The sequence below is a fragment of the Monodelphis domestica genome, chromosome 2 (genome assembly GCF_027887165.1).
Source record: "Monodelphis domestica isolate mMonDom1 chromosome 2, mMonDom1.pri, whole genome shotgun sequence".
Taxonomy (NCBI): Eukaryota; Metazoa; Chordata; class Mammalia; order Didelphimorphia; family Didelphidae; genus Monodelphis; species Monodelphis domestica.
The window spans coordinates 79,322,984-79,340,008 of record NC_077228.1 but is presented as its reverse complement, the minus strand read 5'-3'; the positions used below and the strand labels follow the sequence as shown (position 1 = coordinate 79,340,008).

General features: G+C 37.0%; 1 protein-coding gene across 2 annotated transcripts in view; it reads right to left on the bottom strand.

Moving 5' to 3' along the window:
* Positions 1–2,406: 2,406 nt before the first annotated feature.
* The window catches only part of RGSL1 (regulator of G protein signaling like 1), a 118,745-nt gene continuing 104,126 nt past the window's right edge, over positions 2,407–17,025 (bottom strand). For both annotated transcript variants that reach the window (XM_016429993.2, XM_007480919.2), the window contains exon 24: positions 2,407–2,581. The gene's annotated coding sequence lies outside the window, so the exon portion shown is untranslated. The remainder of the gene's footprint in view (positions 2,582–17,025) is intronic.

Here is a 17,025-nt window from a genome sequence, read left to right as displayed (position 1 = left end):
GAACATTTACTGTGTGACACTGGGAAAAATCACTGGGTAAACCTCAGTTTCCTCTTCTATAAAATGAAGAGTACAGACTTAGTAGACTCCAATGTCTTTTTTAGTTTTAAATGTATAATCTCTAGACAATATGTATATAAGCACCCTTGATGCTCTCTCTATATCACCCCAACATGCCTTTGTTAGCACTCAATACTACTCTAGATCCCAAATTTCTTCCTGTAGAGATAATGAAGGCCAACTTTCTTGCTTCATTATAATGTTTATGACCCATCAATCAACCACTGAGCATTTATTAGGTACCTTCTTTGTGCTAGGCACTATCCTTGGTGCTGAAGATACAGAGACAAAAGCAAGGTAATCTCTGCCCTCAGGGAGCTTACATTCTGGTGGTAGTAGTGGGAATAGCATGTCCATCAAACACTGGTCATATACAAAGTGCATACACAATGATTTGGGGAGAAGCAATGACTAGAAATTGAGGGAATGAGGACAGCCTTCTGAAGGATGTGGCACTTGAGCTGAGCCTTGAAAAGAGGCTTTTATTTCAAAAAGCAAAGGTGAAGGAGAGTATTCCAGGTATACAGGAGAAGTTTGTGCAAAGGTTTGGGAATAGAGAATGTATATGTATAAGGAATAGCAAAAATGACAGCTTGGATGCAACATGGAGTGCCTTTGCCTTGATCTACTTGTCTTGAATGACTGACTAGTAAACATAAATGCACTGATGGGGACTGACACATTGACATTTTTGGGATGCTTATCTACCTAGGGAAGCTGCCCTCCAAGGGGCAAAATCTGTGAGTGTGAGTCATTATGAAGTAGGGCATGAAAAGGGCGTCATAGGTAGGAGAGTTATGGAGACCTCTTGGGTCAATGTGGACCTATAGAACCTCATAAAATATTCATTGTATAAAAAGCATTCTATGAATAATTGTTAAAATGAATGGAATGAGTGACTTGCTCTTGCTTTAAAAACGCTCTTCCCAACAATATAATTAGGACTTATGCTTTATGAATGAGCTTACATAGATCATGACTGTGGAATTCTGGCATACCCTGATAGAACATTTCTAGAGGCCTTTCTCTTCTTTACACATAGAACACTGAGGCAAATGGAAGAGCCAATGGAATTTATAACATAGTTGTTTTCACGTTGTCTCCTCCATTAGATTGCGACTTCCCCAAAGACAGGGACTTTCTTTGTATCCTCAGTGCTTAGTTTGGTGCTTGGTACATACATATTAGGTGCCTAATCAATACTTACTGACTCCATGATTGTAAGTTTGGAATCCATTTCAGGATTACATATATATCTTCTCTGATCTCTTGGGTGGAGTCAAGGAGCAAAGGAGAGAGAAAATTCCCCAAGCTGTCTTGCATGAGTATCTGACAGAGGGGTTACTTTGGTGTCCACTGGTGAGCTGGTGATTTAGAAGGAATGAGGGATGCTTTCCCCTGTGCCATATTTCAACAAGGTACGGAGTTCTTTGTGTGAAAACTCCCATGAATACAGATTTTCTTAGCTGATAAAGATGACAGTTTTTCTGTGACTTTGAAGGTACTGTAGATCCTGAGAGTTTAAGTGATTTGCCCATGGGTACACAGGCAGTATGTGGCAGAGACAGAATTTCAACTCAGGACTTCCTGGCTCCAAGGTTAAGGTTTAAAAAATGGTATCACACCCAGTGGAATCCCGCGTTGGCTATGGGAGGGGTGGGGGGGGAGGAAAAGAAAATGATCTTTGTCTCTAATGAATAATGTTTGGAAAAGATCAAATAAAATATTGTTATAAAAATGGTATCACTAATATTTTTATTATACCACTTGTATTTTTCTTATTCCACTATGACTAAAAGTTCTATTTGAACTTTGATGCTACTTCTTACACTGTTTCTGTTGAGGAAAAAATGTGTTCAAGTTTCAACTTGGAGTTTCTAAGTACACACCCCAACTATTCCTTGTATTCCTGTTGATTGGTGGCAGCAATTTCCCCAATGATTGATATCATTATGAGAGTGGTATGAGGAAAGGAGATAGCTCTGAACACCAAGGTTTTACATATACCCAAATAAAAGGCAGCAGGTCTATTCTTTGGGATCCAAACAAGTTGAGAAATGGACAATTGCTCTCACTGGGAGAGGGTGTTTGGAATGCTTCAGAGTCCCTGGATTCAGAATTTATACACTGGGAACTATCTAGTATTTTATTTTCTAGTCCATGAGCCTATGTGTGGTACAATGTATTTCTATGTGTGTGTGTGTGTGTGTGTGTGTGTGTGTGAGAGAGAGAGAGAGAGTGAAACTCTTCCCATTGGAAGAGAAATGCTATTAGGAGCATTCCAAGTGAGCACTGACAATATTTTGTTTTCTCCTTCCTTTTAAAGACACAAAGCCTGGCAGCTGTTCATATAAAACTTTATTTTTCCTATTATTCATCCCAAGTTTTTCACAGGTTTTTCTAGTAGAGATGATGGGGAAATTTGGGATTCTGGGTGCTGGAAGTTTAGTCTTCTTCCTCTCATCTCCAGAAGGGGATGCATATATTGAATAAGAATAAGAAGCATCATCATCATCAAAGTCTGTAGAGAAAGGAGGTTCTTCAAGTTACTACAAGTCACTGTATAAAAAGTCCTAGAGAATAAAAGTCTCTTCTGTCACTTGTTTTTCTTTCTTTAACCTTTAGTATGAGTAAAGTGTGTAAAATTCGAAACTTTATCTCTATAATGAGATCCCTTCTGACTCAGAGACTCTGAGATTCTAAGGCTTTCTAGAATTTGGTGCCAGTCCATCTTTCTAGCCTAATTTAGCCTAAATAATTAACCAGACATGCTGTACCCTAACTAACCTGGATGACTCATTGTCCCCTAAACAGACCCTGACTTTTTCCCATTTCTATGCCATACTTTGTGTTTGGAATACTCCACCCCCTCCTCATTTCTAATTATTAACATCCCACTTACCCTTCAAGAAACTTCAAATCCCAAATGCTGTGTTACCCATGAAGCCATCTATGATTCCTCTAAGCAGAAATACTCTCCTTACTCATCACTAAGCACTGTTTCTTTGCTATATTTATCAGTTTTTAATTTTATGATATTTGTGGATATACTATGTTCATCTTCCAGTGTCTAACACTATGCCTCAGATATAGGGTAATGTTTGTGGAGTTGAACAGTGTTAGGGCTCTGAAAGAAAATTTCATTAAAAATTCAGATCCTAGTGTTTTAATATTCATTTCATGAAAATGGGCCTAGGAAAGAGGGACTAGAGTGGTAGTATATCTTCTGGAAACCTGGGGCCAAATCTGAAATTGAAGAAGTAGAGCATATAAATCTCGATCTGAGGACCTTTTAGGGAAAGATGGTGGTGGGAAGATGGCAGGGAGAATATGAATTGTATGGCCTCCTGATTTTCTGTTCAAATATTTTTGGTAACTTGATGGATTCAAGATTTCATCAATCTAAATACTTCCTTCATGAAGGAAGTTCACATATCTTCTCATGTTGTGCAAATCTTTTTCATAAATCTTCTATAGGAGATCCACACAATGGCATTAGAAGCCTTTCTTTGATTCTTTTAACATGTTGGGAATACCAATATGGCACTCAGGATGTCTATTTGTTATCTTTTTCTTGATGTATGATTTGTTCATTATTTTTTTCTGGTATACATATCTTTAATGATTTTTTGGTGCTACTTTTTTGCATGTAAGTCATCATTGGTAATATGTTGCATCCTAATCATATCCACCATTCATCTTTATATTACCTTTTGGTTTCTTGTAATTTATAACTCATAATAACAATAGTATAACTAGAAGGAAAAAAAAGGTTTTTCAGTAGTTAACAGTTTCATATTTATATTTTTATATAACAAAATAGTAACGTCCATTTCCTGGACAGGGATGGAGTATGTAGATGGTAAGGATATATTTGTCTTCAATCTTACAAATTTAAACAGAAAGATTTTAAAACTGGTAAGGAAGGGGAAGAGGGAAAGTTGCCTTCCTCCATATAACTAAGAAGCCCAGACGCCACAGAATATGACAATCCAGGAAGAATAGCAACAGAGACATCTAAAAAGTTCATTAGAGAAAAAAAAATCAAAGGATCAATAATAAAACTCATGACATTAAATGTTTATGAACATATGTACAAAGAAGGAATAAAAAGCAAGATGAACTAAAGATCCTAAAAGAAAGGAGACAATTTGATATTATGGAAATTGGTGGAAGAAACTCATGACTAGATTATAGCTTTCAGAAGGATATTACTTATTCAAAGAAACAAGATAGGAAAAAAATATGGAGGCGGTGTGAGTATATATAAAAAAGATAGACTCATGTAGGTGAAGTAGGAACTGGTAGAGAAACCTGGTGGAGGGCATTTTGGTCAACAAAATGTAGAAAAAGAAGTAATATCATTATTAGAGTATATTATGGACCACCTAGACATAATGATGAAATAGAGAGAAGTTTGGGGAAAAGATAAAAAACAAACTACAGGTGCACGATAAAGTAACAATGGGAGATATAAGGACACTTGCTATTAATTTCTTATGGCTTGCCTTAATTATAATTTCATCTTTCAAAAAAAAGAGGAAACAATAAGTGAAAACTCTGTCCTGGATGTGGTTCTTTCCAATAAAGAGGAAAAGGTTTAATAAAGTAGAAATGACTAGAAATGGCCATTGCATCTTAAAATTTATGATAGAAAAGTACAGGAAGGTCAAATATTGGTTGATGTGCATCCTAGAGTTTCAGAGAGCAGATTTTGCAGTATAAATAAGTAGTAAGCAGCATAAGATTCTATGGACTAAAATGGGGGGGGGGGGGAGAATGCTCTAAATCATTAATGATTGGAGAAATGCAAATCAAAACAACCCTGAGTATTTCACATCTATCAGACAATGACAAATGTTGGAGGAGATGTGGGAAAATTGGGACACTAACACATTGTTGGAGGAACTGTGAATTGATCCAATCATTTTGGAGAGCAATCTGGAATTATACTCAAAGAGTTGTAAAACTGTGTATACCTTTTGATCCAGTAATACCACTATTACTTTTATTTTATTAATTGATCAAGGAAGAAGGAAAAGAAACTATATGTTCTGGAATGTTTATATCAGCTCTTTTTGTGGTGGCAAAGATTGGAAACCAAAGGGATGTCCATCAATTGGGGAATGGTTGAACAAGTAGTGTATGATGGTAATGGAATACTAATGTGTCATAAGAACTGATATACAAGATAATCACAAAAAACCTGGAAAGGCTTATATGATGTGATGCAAAGTGAGCAGCACCAAGAGAATGTTGTACATTGTAACAATAATAATGTACAATGATCAACTGTGAATTACTTAATTATTATCAATAAGGACAAATTGAAGGGACTCATTAAAAAAGGATATACACGGCCATAGGGGGAACAGATGGAGTCTGAATGCAGATTGAAACATGACCATTCTTTTCTTTATTTCCTCCATAAAATTTTCTCTAATGTAAGCAATATTTGTCTTATTTCACAATATGACAAACAGGGAAATATGTACTAAATGATAATATATGTACAAGCTATATAATATTCCCTGCCTTCTTGGGGAGGGGTAAAAAAACCAATGAGACAGACTTTTGAACATAGCTAATGTGAGAATTGGTTTACCCTGGAGAAGCATATTTGTTATACATTTATAACAAATCATAAATTTTATATTATTATGTAACATACTCTATTATGTTATATATTATGTATATTCTATGGATTAAAATTCCATGAAGACAATAAGGTATGATAGAAAACATTTAAAAAACCTTTACCTTCTGTCTTAGAATTGATAATTAGCATTGGTTCCAAGGTGGAAGGGAAATAAAGGCTAGGCAATTGGGGTTAAGTGATTTGCCCAGAGTCACAAAATTAGGAAATGATAGGGTCACATTTAAACCCAGGACATACCATCTCCAGGCCTATTGCTTTGTCCACCAAATCACCTAGCTGCCCCTGTAATTTCAAACTTTTGAGAACTAAATTCTAAAGACATGAAGAGAACCTATTATGATTGGGGAATAAAATGGAAATTGTCTAAACTGATTTGGATGCATAGATGGCTGAATAATCAACTTTAAAAAAATTAACATTATTTTACTTGGTCATTTTCAAACATTATTAATTGGAAACAAAGATCATTTTCTTTTCCTTTTCCCCCCACCCCCCGCAGTCAACACGCCATTCCACTGAGTATCACATGTGTCCTTGATTTGAACCCATTTCCATTCAACTTAAAAATTTAAAAAAAAATTTTTTAACATTATTTTATTTGGTCATTTCCAAACATTATTCACTGGAAACAAAGATCATTTTCTTTTCCTCCCCCACCCCAACCCTTCCCTCTCCCATAGCCGATGCACAATTCCACTGGGTATCACATGTGTTCCTGTTTCTAACCCATTTACATGTTGTTGGTATTTGGATTAGTGTGTTCATTTAGAGCCTCTCCTCAGTCCTATCACCTCCACCACTGTAGTCAGGCAGTTGCTTTTCCTTGTTGTTTTTACTCCCACAGTTTATCCTCTGCTTGTGGATAGTATTTTTTAGATCCCTACAGATTGTTCAGGGACATTGCATTGACACCAATGGAGAAGTCCATTACCTTCAATTGTACCACAGTGTATCAGTCTCTGTGTATAATGATTTCCTGGTTCTGCTCCTTTCGCTCTGCATCACTTCTTGGAGGTTGTTCCAGTCTCCATGGAATTCCTCTACTTTATTCCTTTTTGCACAATAGTATTCCATCACCAACATATACCACAATTTGTTCAGCCATTCCCCAATTGATGGGCATCCCCTTGTTTTCCAATTTTTGGCCACCACAAAGAGCACAGCTATGAATATTCTTGTACAAGTCTTTTTCCTTATTATCTCTTTGGAGTACAAACCCAGCAGTGCTATAGCTGGATCAAAGGGCATACAGTCTTTTATCACTCTTTGGGCATAGTTCCAAATTGCTCTCCAGAATGGTTGGATCAATTCACAACTCCACCAGCAATGAATTAGTATCCCTACTTTGCCACATCCCCTCCAGCATTCATTACTTTCCATAGCTGTCATGTTAGCCAATCTGCTAGGTGTGAGGTGATACCTCAGAGTTGTTTTGATTTGCATCTCTCTGATTATAAGAGATGTAGAGCACTTTTTCATGTGTTTATTAATAGTTTTGATTTCTTTGGTTGAGAACTGTCTGTTCATATCCCTTGCCCATTTATCAATTGGAGAATGGCTTGATTTTTTGTACAATTGTTTTAGTTCTTTGTATATTTGAGTAATTAAACCTTTGTCAGAGGTTTTTATGAAGATTGTTTCCCAATTTGTTTCTTCACTTCTGATTTTGGTTACATTGGTTTTGTTTGTACAAAAACTTTTTAATTTGATGTATTCCAGATTATTTATTTTGCATTTTGTAACTCATTCTAAGTCTTGCTTGGTTTTGAAGTCTTTCCCTTCCCAAAGGTCTGACATGTATGCTATTCTGTGTTCGCCTAATTTTCTTATAGTTTCCTTCTTTATGTTCAAGTCATTCACCCATTTTGAATTAATCTTGGTGTAGGGTGTGAGGTGTTGATCTAAACCTAATCTTTCCCACACTGTCCTCCAATTTTCCCAGCAGTTTTTATGAAATAGTGGATTTTTGTCCCAAAAGCTGGGATCTTTGGGTTTGTCATATACTGTCTTGCTGAGGTCACTTATCCTGAGTCTATTCCCCTGATCCTCCTTTCTGTCTCTTAGCCAGTACCAGATTGTTTTGGTGACCGCTGCTTTATAATATAGTCTGAGATCTAGGACTGCAAGGCCCCCTTCCTTTGTATTTTTTTTTCATTATTTCCCTGGATATCCTTGATCTTTTGTTTTTCCAAATGAACTTTGTTATGGTTTTTTCTAAATCAGTAAAAAAAAATTTTTGGGGAGTTCAATGGGTATGGCACTAAATAGATAAATAAGTTTGGGTAGGATGGTAATTTTTATCATATTGGCTCGTCCTACCTATGAGCAGTTAATGTTTTTCCAATTGTTCAAGTCTAGTTTTAGTTGTGTGGAGAGTGTTTTGTAGTTGTGTTCATATAGTTCCTGTGTTTGTCTCAGGAGATAGATTCCTAGGTATTTTATTTTGTCTAAGGTGATTTTGAATGGGATTTCTCTTTCTAGTTTTTGTTGCTGAGCTGTGTTGGAGATATATAGAAAAGCTGATGACTTATGTGGGTTTATTTTGTATCCTGCAACTTTGCTAAAGTTGTTGATTATTTCAATTAGCTTTTTGGTTGAATCTCTATGATTCTTTAAGTAGACCATCATGTCATCTGCAAAGAGTGATAACTTGGTCTTTTCCTTGCCTATTTTGATGCCTTCAATTTATTTTTCTTTTCTAATTGGGACTGCTAGTGTTTCTAATACAATGTCAAATAATAAAGGTGATAATGGGCATCCTTGTTTCACTCCTGATCTTAATGGGAATGGATTTAGTTTATCCCCATTGCAGATGATATTAGTTGATGGTTTTAGATATATACTGTTTATTACTTTTAGGAAGGACCCTTCTATTCCTATGCTTTCTAGTGTTTTTAGTAGGAATGGGTGTTGTATTTTATCAAAGGCTTTTTCTGCATCTATTGAAATAATCATGTGATTTTTGTTGGTTTGCTTGTTGATGTGGTTAATTATGTGGATGGTTTTCCTAATATTGAACCAGCCCTGCATCCCTGGTATAAATCCTACTTGATCATGGTGAATGATTCTTCTGATCACTTGCTGGAGTCTTTTTTCTAGTACACAATTTAAGATTTTTGCATCTATATTCATTAGGGAGATTGGCCTATAATTTCCTTTCTCTGTTTTTGGCCTGCCTGGCTTTGGAATTAGTACCATGTTTGTGTCATAAAAGGAATTTGGTAGAACTCCCTCTTGGCTTATTATGTCACATAGTTTGTATAGTATTGGAGTTAGCTGTTCTTTGAATGTTTGATAGAATTCACTGGTGAATCCATCAGGCCCTGGGGATTTTTTCTTAGGAAGTTCTTTGATGGCCTGTTGGATTTCTTTTTCTGATATGAGATTATTTAAGAAATTTATTTCTTCTTCTGTTAGTCTAGGCAATTTATATTTTTGTAAATATTCCTCCATATCACCTAGGTTGGTATATTTATTGCCATATAGTCGGGAAAAGTAATTTTTAATGATTGCCTTAATTTCCTCTTCATTGTAGGTGAGATCCCCCTTTTCATCCTTGATGTTGTTAATTTGCCTTTCTTCTTTCCTTTTTTAAATTAGATTGACCAGTACTTTGTCTATTTTGTCTGTTTTTTCAAAGTACCAGCTTCTAGTCTTGTTTATTAGCTCAATAGTTCTATCACTTTCGATTTTATTAATTTCTCCCTTAATTTTTAGGATCTCTAGTTTGATTTTCTTCTGGGGAGTTTTAATTTGTTTGTTCTCAAGTTTTTTGATTTGCATTTCCAATTCCTTGATCTCTGTCCTCCCTAATTTGTTAATATATGCACTCAGGGATATGAATTTTCCTCTAAGTACTGCCTTGGCTGCATCCCATAAAGTTTGAAAGGATGTCTCGCCATTGTCATTTTCCTCAACGAAATTATTAATTGTTTCTATGATTTCTTCTCTAACTAATCAATTTTGGAGTATCATATTATTTAATTTCCAATTAATTTTTGATTTGGCTCTCCATGTACCCTTACCGATCAATATTTTTATTGCCTTGTGATCTGAAAAGGCTGCATTTATTATTTCTGCTTTTCTGCATTTGAATGCCATGTTTCTGTGACCTAGTGTATGATCTATTTTTGTGAATGTGCCATGTGGTGCTGAAAAGAAGGTGTATTCCTTTTTGTCCCTATTTATTTTTCTCCATATGTCTATTAACTCTAATTTTTCTAAGATTTCATTCACCTCTTTTACCTCTTTCTTGTTTATTTTTTGGTTTGATTTATCCAAATTTGATAGTGGTTGGTTCAAGTCTCCTGCTTATATGGTTTTACTGTCTATTTCCTCCTTCAATTCTCCTAGTTTCTCCATTAAAAATTTGGATGCTATACCATTTGGTGCATATATGTTGATTAGTGATATTTCCTCATTGTCTGTACTCCCTTTTAACAGAATATATTTACCTTCTGTATCCCTTTTTATCAGGTCTATTTTTGCTTTGGCTTTGTCAGAGATCATGATTGCAACTCCTGCCTTCTTTCTATCAGTTGAGGCTGAAAAGGTCTTACTCCAACCTTTAATTCTAACCTTGTGAGTATAGACCTGCCTCATATGTGTTTCTTGAAGACAACAGATGGTAGGGTTTTGGGTTCTAATCCAATCTGCTGTTTGTCTACATTTTATGGGTGAGTTCATCCCATTCACGTTCAAAGTTATGATGGTCATTTGTGGATTCGCTGGCATTTTGATATCTTCCCCTAGTTCTGACCTTTTGTCTTTAGCTATCTCCTTTTGAACCAGTGATTTACTTTGAGTCAGTCCCCCTAGTCCCCTCCCTTGAGATGCTTCCATTTCTAGCCCCTCCATTTTTATAATCCCTCCCCCTCCTTAATTTTCCTTTCTTTCTTGCCCTGTTGGATAAGACAGAATTCAGGATCCCACTGGATCTAGATGTTCTTCCCTCTCAGATTTGATTTCACTGAGAGTAAGGTTTAAGTAATTCCACCTCACGCTCTCTTCCTCTCCTACTCATATGAGAGTTCTTCCCCTCCCTTTCCCATGTGTATCTTTATATGGGAAAGATTATTCTATCAAGTCCACCCCCCCTATTTCTTGAAGTAAATCTTAGAGTTATCGATGGTTCCCCCCTCCCTTTTATTTTCTTTGCCCCCACTTTCCCCAAATCTTCTTAATGCCCCAATCTTTCCCTATGCATGTTTCTTCTAACTACTCTTATGATGCATACAATTTTTGAGAGTTACACAAAACATTTTCCCCACATATTAATGTATATATATAATTTGATGTAAATGTAGTCCTTATAGAAGAGAGTTTGACTTAAAGAAAAAGATAAGATTTATCTCCTTTTCCCTTTCTTTCATATTTACCTTTTCATGTTTCTCTTGCTTTCTGTGTTTGGATATCAAATTTTCCACTAAGTTCTAGTCTTTTCTTAGCAAATGCTTGGAAGTCTTCTATTTTGTTGAATGCCCATACTTTCCCCTGGAAGTATATAGTCAGTTTTGCTGGGTAGTTGATTCTTGTTTGGAGACCCAGCTCTCTTGCCTTTCTAAATATCGTGTTCCATGCTTTGTGGTCTCTTAGTGTGTTAGCCGCTAAGTCATGTGTGATCCTTATGGGAGCCCCCCTATATCTGAAGCTCCTCTTCTTGGCTTCTTGTAGGATTTTCTCCTTTTCTTGGAAGCTCTTGAATTTGGCAATTACATTCCTGGGGGTTGTCTTTTGGGGATTTACTATAGAGGGTGTTCTATGAACCCTTTCTATTTCTATTTTGCCCCCTTGCTCCAGAACGTGTGGGCAATTTTCTTTTATAATCTTCTGTAGAATAAGATCGAGGTTATTGTTTATCTCTGTTTTTTCTGGGAGACTGATAATTCGGAGGTTGTCTCTTCTTCCTCTGTTTTCCAAGTCTGTGACCTTTTCAGTGAGATATTTTATGTTTTCTTCTAATTCATTAATTTTTTTGGCTTTGCTTTATTGATTCTTGCTGTTTTATGATCTCACTTTCTTCGAGTTGCTTAATTCTGGTCGTTAGGGACTGGTTTTGCTGTTCAGCTTTGTCTGCCCTTCTACTGGATGTTTCCAGCTCTTTTTCCAATTGAGCAGTCTTATCTGTCAGACTGCTGATCTCTTTCTCCCATTTTTCTTTCCAGGTTTCCATCTTTTGGATAAGTTCCAGTTTGAGGTCTTCCAGAGCTTGTTGATAGTTTCCTTTTTGGGAGACATGTTCTGATTTTTTTTGGATTTCATCCTCATTCTCTTCTTTTCCTTTGGTACTCCCACCATAAAAGTTTTCAATAGTCACCTTTTTTCCCTTTCTTCCTGGAGGCTTGATTTTGGGCCATGTAAGCCATCCCTTTGGTGGTTTTATTCCCCTTTCCTTTTTGGTCTGGGGTCTGGGTGATGTGGGTGGGTTTTCTGTGAATTTAGGTTGCCTCAGACTAGTTCTTCCCAGCCTCTGAGGTTTCTTAGAGCCCTGGGGCCCTGATCACAGCCAAACTGCCCAGGTGTTCAGCTCCGCCCAGATAATCAGCGTGTGGTCCACCCCTGGTGTTTAGCTCCGCCCAGATACTCAGCGCAACCACCCCAAGTACAGCTCTGAGGCCCCTGTGATCAGCGCAGGATTCTCCCGTGAAACCACCCTGAGATGTTGTTTCCTGGCAGCCCCCAGATCCCAAGGACCCTGGAGTGCAACCCCAGACAGAGACATTCCCTACTCACTCGCAGTCCTGGTGAGCGCTCCGGTAGCTCACTCTGGTTTGGTGGGGGGGGGGGGGGGGCGTGGGGGGGAAAAGGGCAGCTCAGTTCACGTTTCTGTGCAAGCTTTTCCTCCTCCTTATTATAGTGTGGAAATGTTCCAACCCCACGTACCTTCACCTCTTTGGGGTACTGGGGAGTCCTTCTCTTCCTCCAAAGGTGATTTTTATGCTCCTTTGATGTAGTCTATTTTGTTCGGTGCCAGGGAGAGGAAGCATGTGGCTTCTAGATTGCAGCCAAGTTTACCCGGAAGTCTCAACTTAAAATTTTTTAAACATGTACATAAGATGGAAGCAAGGGCAAGTAACAGAGCATGAATGCAAAATTATGGAATGATTTCTAAGAATAGTTTCAGCAGCACTAAAGCCCAGAATAAGCTGAGATGGTCAGGGAAAGCTAAGGACAGAAAGGATTAAAAAATCCAAACTATTCTTAGGAAAGCAGGAAGCTGGAAGAAGAGATAGGATGACATCTTGGCATGGATGAGGTAATAGCTAATGATGGAGTAAAAGAAAGACTCTCAATTCCTATATTGATTCTGTTTTTTATTCTGAAGAGAGCTGAAAGTGGACCAGATAGAACAGAACAAAGATGGTGGATGAGAGTTGATGCATCTTTGGAAGGAAGTCTTTAGAAGTATGTCTTCAGAGTTTGTTCTTAGTTTGGGGTATTTAACAGTTTTACCATTGATTTCCACCCCCCTAGATAACACAACTGGGAGGGATGGCTCATATATCAGTAATAAATCAGGATTAAAAAAGATTTTGACAGGCTATAATCTCAAGCCAAATTGAATAAAGTTAACTTAAAAGTTTAATGGTGATATAACATTTTACACTTGTGTTAAAAAAATCAATGTTGGAAGTATAGGATGAAGTAGTGTGGATGGTTTTAGTGGACTATATAAATAAATAATAAGTTATGGCATCTAAGAAAAGTAATGCAGTGTGAGACTGCTTTGAGAGACATAGTATCCAGGAAAAGGGAGATAATTCCACTGTGTGCTCTGACTTGTCAGAGACCACCTGCTGAATGTCATGTAAAATTTTGGAATCCAAATTTTTAGAGAGCACAATGACAAAACTATCCAGAAAAGGACAACTAGGATAATGGGCCTTGAGTTCATGTCAAAATGGAAGAAATAGGGAGGTTGAGCCTGGAGAATGGAAGACAGTGGACACATGAAAGTTGTCTTCAACTATTTGAAGGATTCTCACATAGAAGAGGATGCGGGTTTGTTCTGATTGGTTTCAGTGAAGAGAAATGAGAATAATAATTTGGAAGTGAAAAAGAGTCAAATTTAGGTTTGATATTAATAGAAAATAAAAAAAAATTCTAACAGAATCAAAAGTAGAGTGAGTTATCTCTATAGACAGAGGAGTCTCCCTCTCTCCTGATCTTCAAGCAAGTTTTGAACATTTGCTGGGTATATTGTAAATGTGGGGTTCTGGTTCAAACATGAGTTGATGCAGATGACTTCTGAGGTGCCCTTTGCCTCTATGGAATCCATATTTCTGTGATGGATTCTGCATCCCAATCTAGGTCACTAAAGAGACCCTCCACTGAAAAGGCAGACCAAAAGTTTGATTAAGACCATTTGGAATCATTGAAAAATACTGCAAAGTGTGATGGATTCTGATTTCCTCCTACACAATTTGGGAATTGGCTCACTATCCATTAGCAGTTCTGGTCCCAGATATGTACATATATAGACACATATGTAGATTGTTATTAATGAACTAACTTGATCTCTTTTGGGTATGTCATAATCTAAAAAATGTGAGTTTTTCACCCTTTTTTGTGTCAGTAGGTCAACCCATTTCACATTTCTGAGCATTTTACAAAGAGTTTGGTATAAAACAATGATGTCATCTGAAGAATTCATTGATATTCACTATTAGTAAGAAATTCTACTTTGTTCAGATTTTTCATGACACTACCAAATACCTTGGGTGAGCACAAACTGTCTAGTTTTGGATTCTTTCACTTCTTGATCAAGAACTATATTTTCCAGTCCTAGTTTCATGTTCTCATTGAAATTAAGGAATATAATCAAGGTGCATTGTTAACTTACTTAAGAGTATCTTGTCAAGAAAGAAGGATCAGTGGAATAGACTTGGGGTAAGTGACCTCAACAAGACAGTTTAGGTAAAGCCCAAAGATTCCAGCTTTGGGGACCAAAATCCACTATTTGATAAAAACTGCTGGGAAAATTGGAAGACAGTATGGGAGATATTAGGTCTGGATCAACATATCATATCCTACACTAAGATAAACTCAAAATGGGTAAATGACTTGAATATAAAGAAGGAAACTATAAGCAAATTAGATGAACACAGAATAGTATATATGTCAGATCTTTGAGAAAGGAAAGACTTTAAAACCAAGCAAGAGCTAGAAAAAATCACAAAATGCAAAATAAATAATTTTGATTATGTCAAATTAAAAAGTTTTTGTACAAACAAAACCAATGCAACCAAAATTAGAAGGGAAGCAACCAATTGGGAAACAATCTTAATAACAAAAACCTCTGACAAAGGTCTAATTACTCAAATTTATAAAGAGCTAAATCAATTGTACAAAAAATCAAGCCATTCTCCAATTGATCCAACCATTCTGGAGGGCAATTTGGAACTACGCCCAAAGGGTGATAAAAGACTGTCTGCCCTTTGATCCACCCATAGCACTGCTGTGTTTGTACCCCAAAGAGATAATAAGGAAAAAGACTTGTATAAGAATATTCATAGCTGCACTCTTTGTGGTGGCAAAAAAATTGGAAAATGAGGGGATGCCCTTCAATTGGGGAATGGCTGAACAAGTTGTGTTATCTGTTGGTGATGTGATACTATTGTGCTCAAAGGAATAACAAACTGCAGGAATTCTATGGGAACTGGAATGACCTCGAGGAACTGATGCAAAATGAGAGGAGCAGAACCAGGAGAACATTATACACAGAGACTGTATATATATATATATATATATATACACACATATATACTGTGGTACAATTGAATGTAATGGACTTCTCCATTAGTGGCAATGCAGTGATCCTGAACAACTTGGAGGAACCTATGAGAAAGAACACTATTCACATCCAGAGGAAAAACTGTGGGAGTAGAAACAGAAGTAAAACAATTGCTTGAATACATGGGTCAAGGGGACATGGTTGGGGATATAGACACTAAAGGAACATCCTAGTGCAAACACCAACATGGAAATAGGTTTTGATCAAGGACACATGTAATACCCAGCAAAATTGCGTGTCAGCTACAGGAAGGTTAGGGGGAGGGGAGGAAGCGAAATTATATGATTCTTGTAACCAAGGAATAATGTTCTAAATTGATTCAATAAATAAATTTTTGAAAGAGTATCTTGTCAAGTCTTCATAGACTTTTTCATTTCATCTTTTCCAATGAATGTTGTTATATAAAGAGCAATTGCTCTTCCTGGCACCCTCTTTGCTCATGCTCTTCATAGGTGATGCCAGGCAAGATGATTATGTGTTTCATTGAATAATATTTCTTGTCTTGCATAAGATGAATCCATTTCCATCAACTCCAGGGAAAAGCTGTGGATTGTATCTTTATATTTAGGCCTTTAAGGTTCATTTATAGCAAAAGAACCTCAAATATATGGGTAAAGTGATTTCTCCAGGAGGAATAACAGCAAAAACTTGATAGGATTGAGAAGATTGTGTATTTTTTGACCATTTCATTGGTTGCCTTGTGCAAAAAATAAATCATGTAATTTCTATCCTTCTGTTGACAAGTCTTTTTTTTTTAGTAAGCCTAGTCTTGGATAATTTGTTGTTAGGCTCATTGTTGGACCCTTGGTTGAAGTTGAATAGAGCCTGCCTTCTACTGACATAGCCTTGGGAAACTCAAGGTCGTCTCTATGATGATTCAGGACTGGAGTGAGACTCTTATGACCTCAGTGTTGGATCAGGACACCGAATGGTGCACCCACTATTTAAGGTTAATTTGTTCAACAATTAAAGCAGGAAGGCCCACTTGAATCATTCATATCAAAGGCCTGATGATATGGTTTAATTTTTTAAAGAAAAAATCCTTTAAAAATAGGGGTGATGGCAAAAGCCATTTTTTTCTAATAGTGAGGATGGGACCCTTCCTACTTCTTTTATCCAAAGCAAGGAGAGATAAGTGTGTGTGTGTGTGTGGGGGAGGGGCAGGGACAGAGAGAAGCTTAATTTCTGCTGTAGTTTTATCCCTACCAGACCTAGGCAAGGAGAATAGGATGCTCAGAGGTGCCACCTTGAATTAGCCTTCCTGAGGGCCCTTCTCTGACCTTGTACTCCCACATGGCAATAATAGTTGGGTTCTTGTTTTGTTCACTTGCCATCAAGTTCCTATTTTACATCCTAGGCCCAGTAACTTGTTCTACCTACTCTCTGTTTGAAATGTATTGCATTCCCCTCAGATACTTCCCAGCTGTGTGACCCTGGGCAAGTCACTTGACCCCCATTGCCTAGCCCTTACCACTCTTCTGCCTTGGAACCAATACACAGTATTGATTCCCAG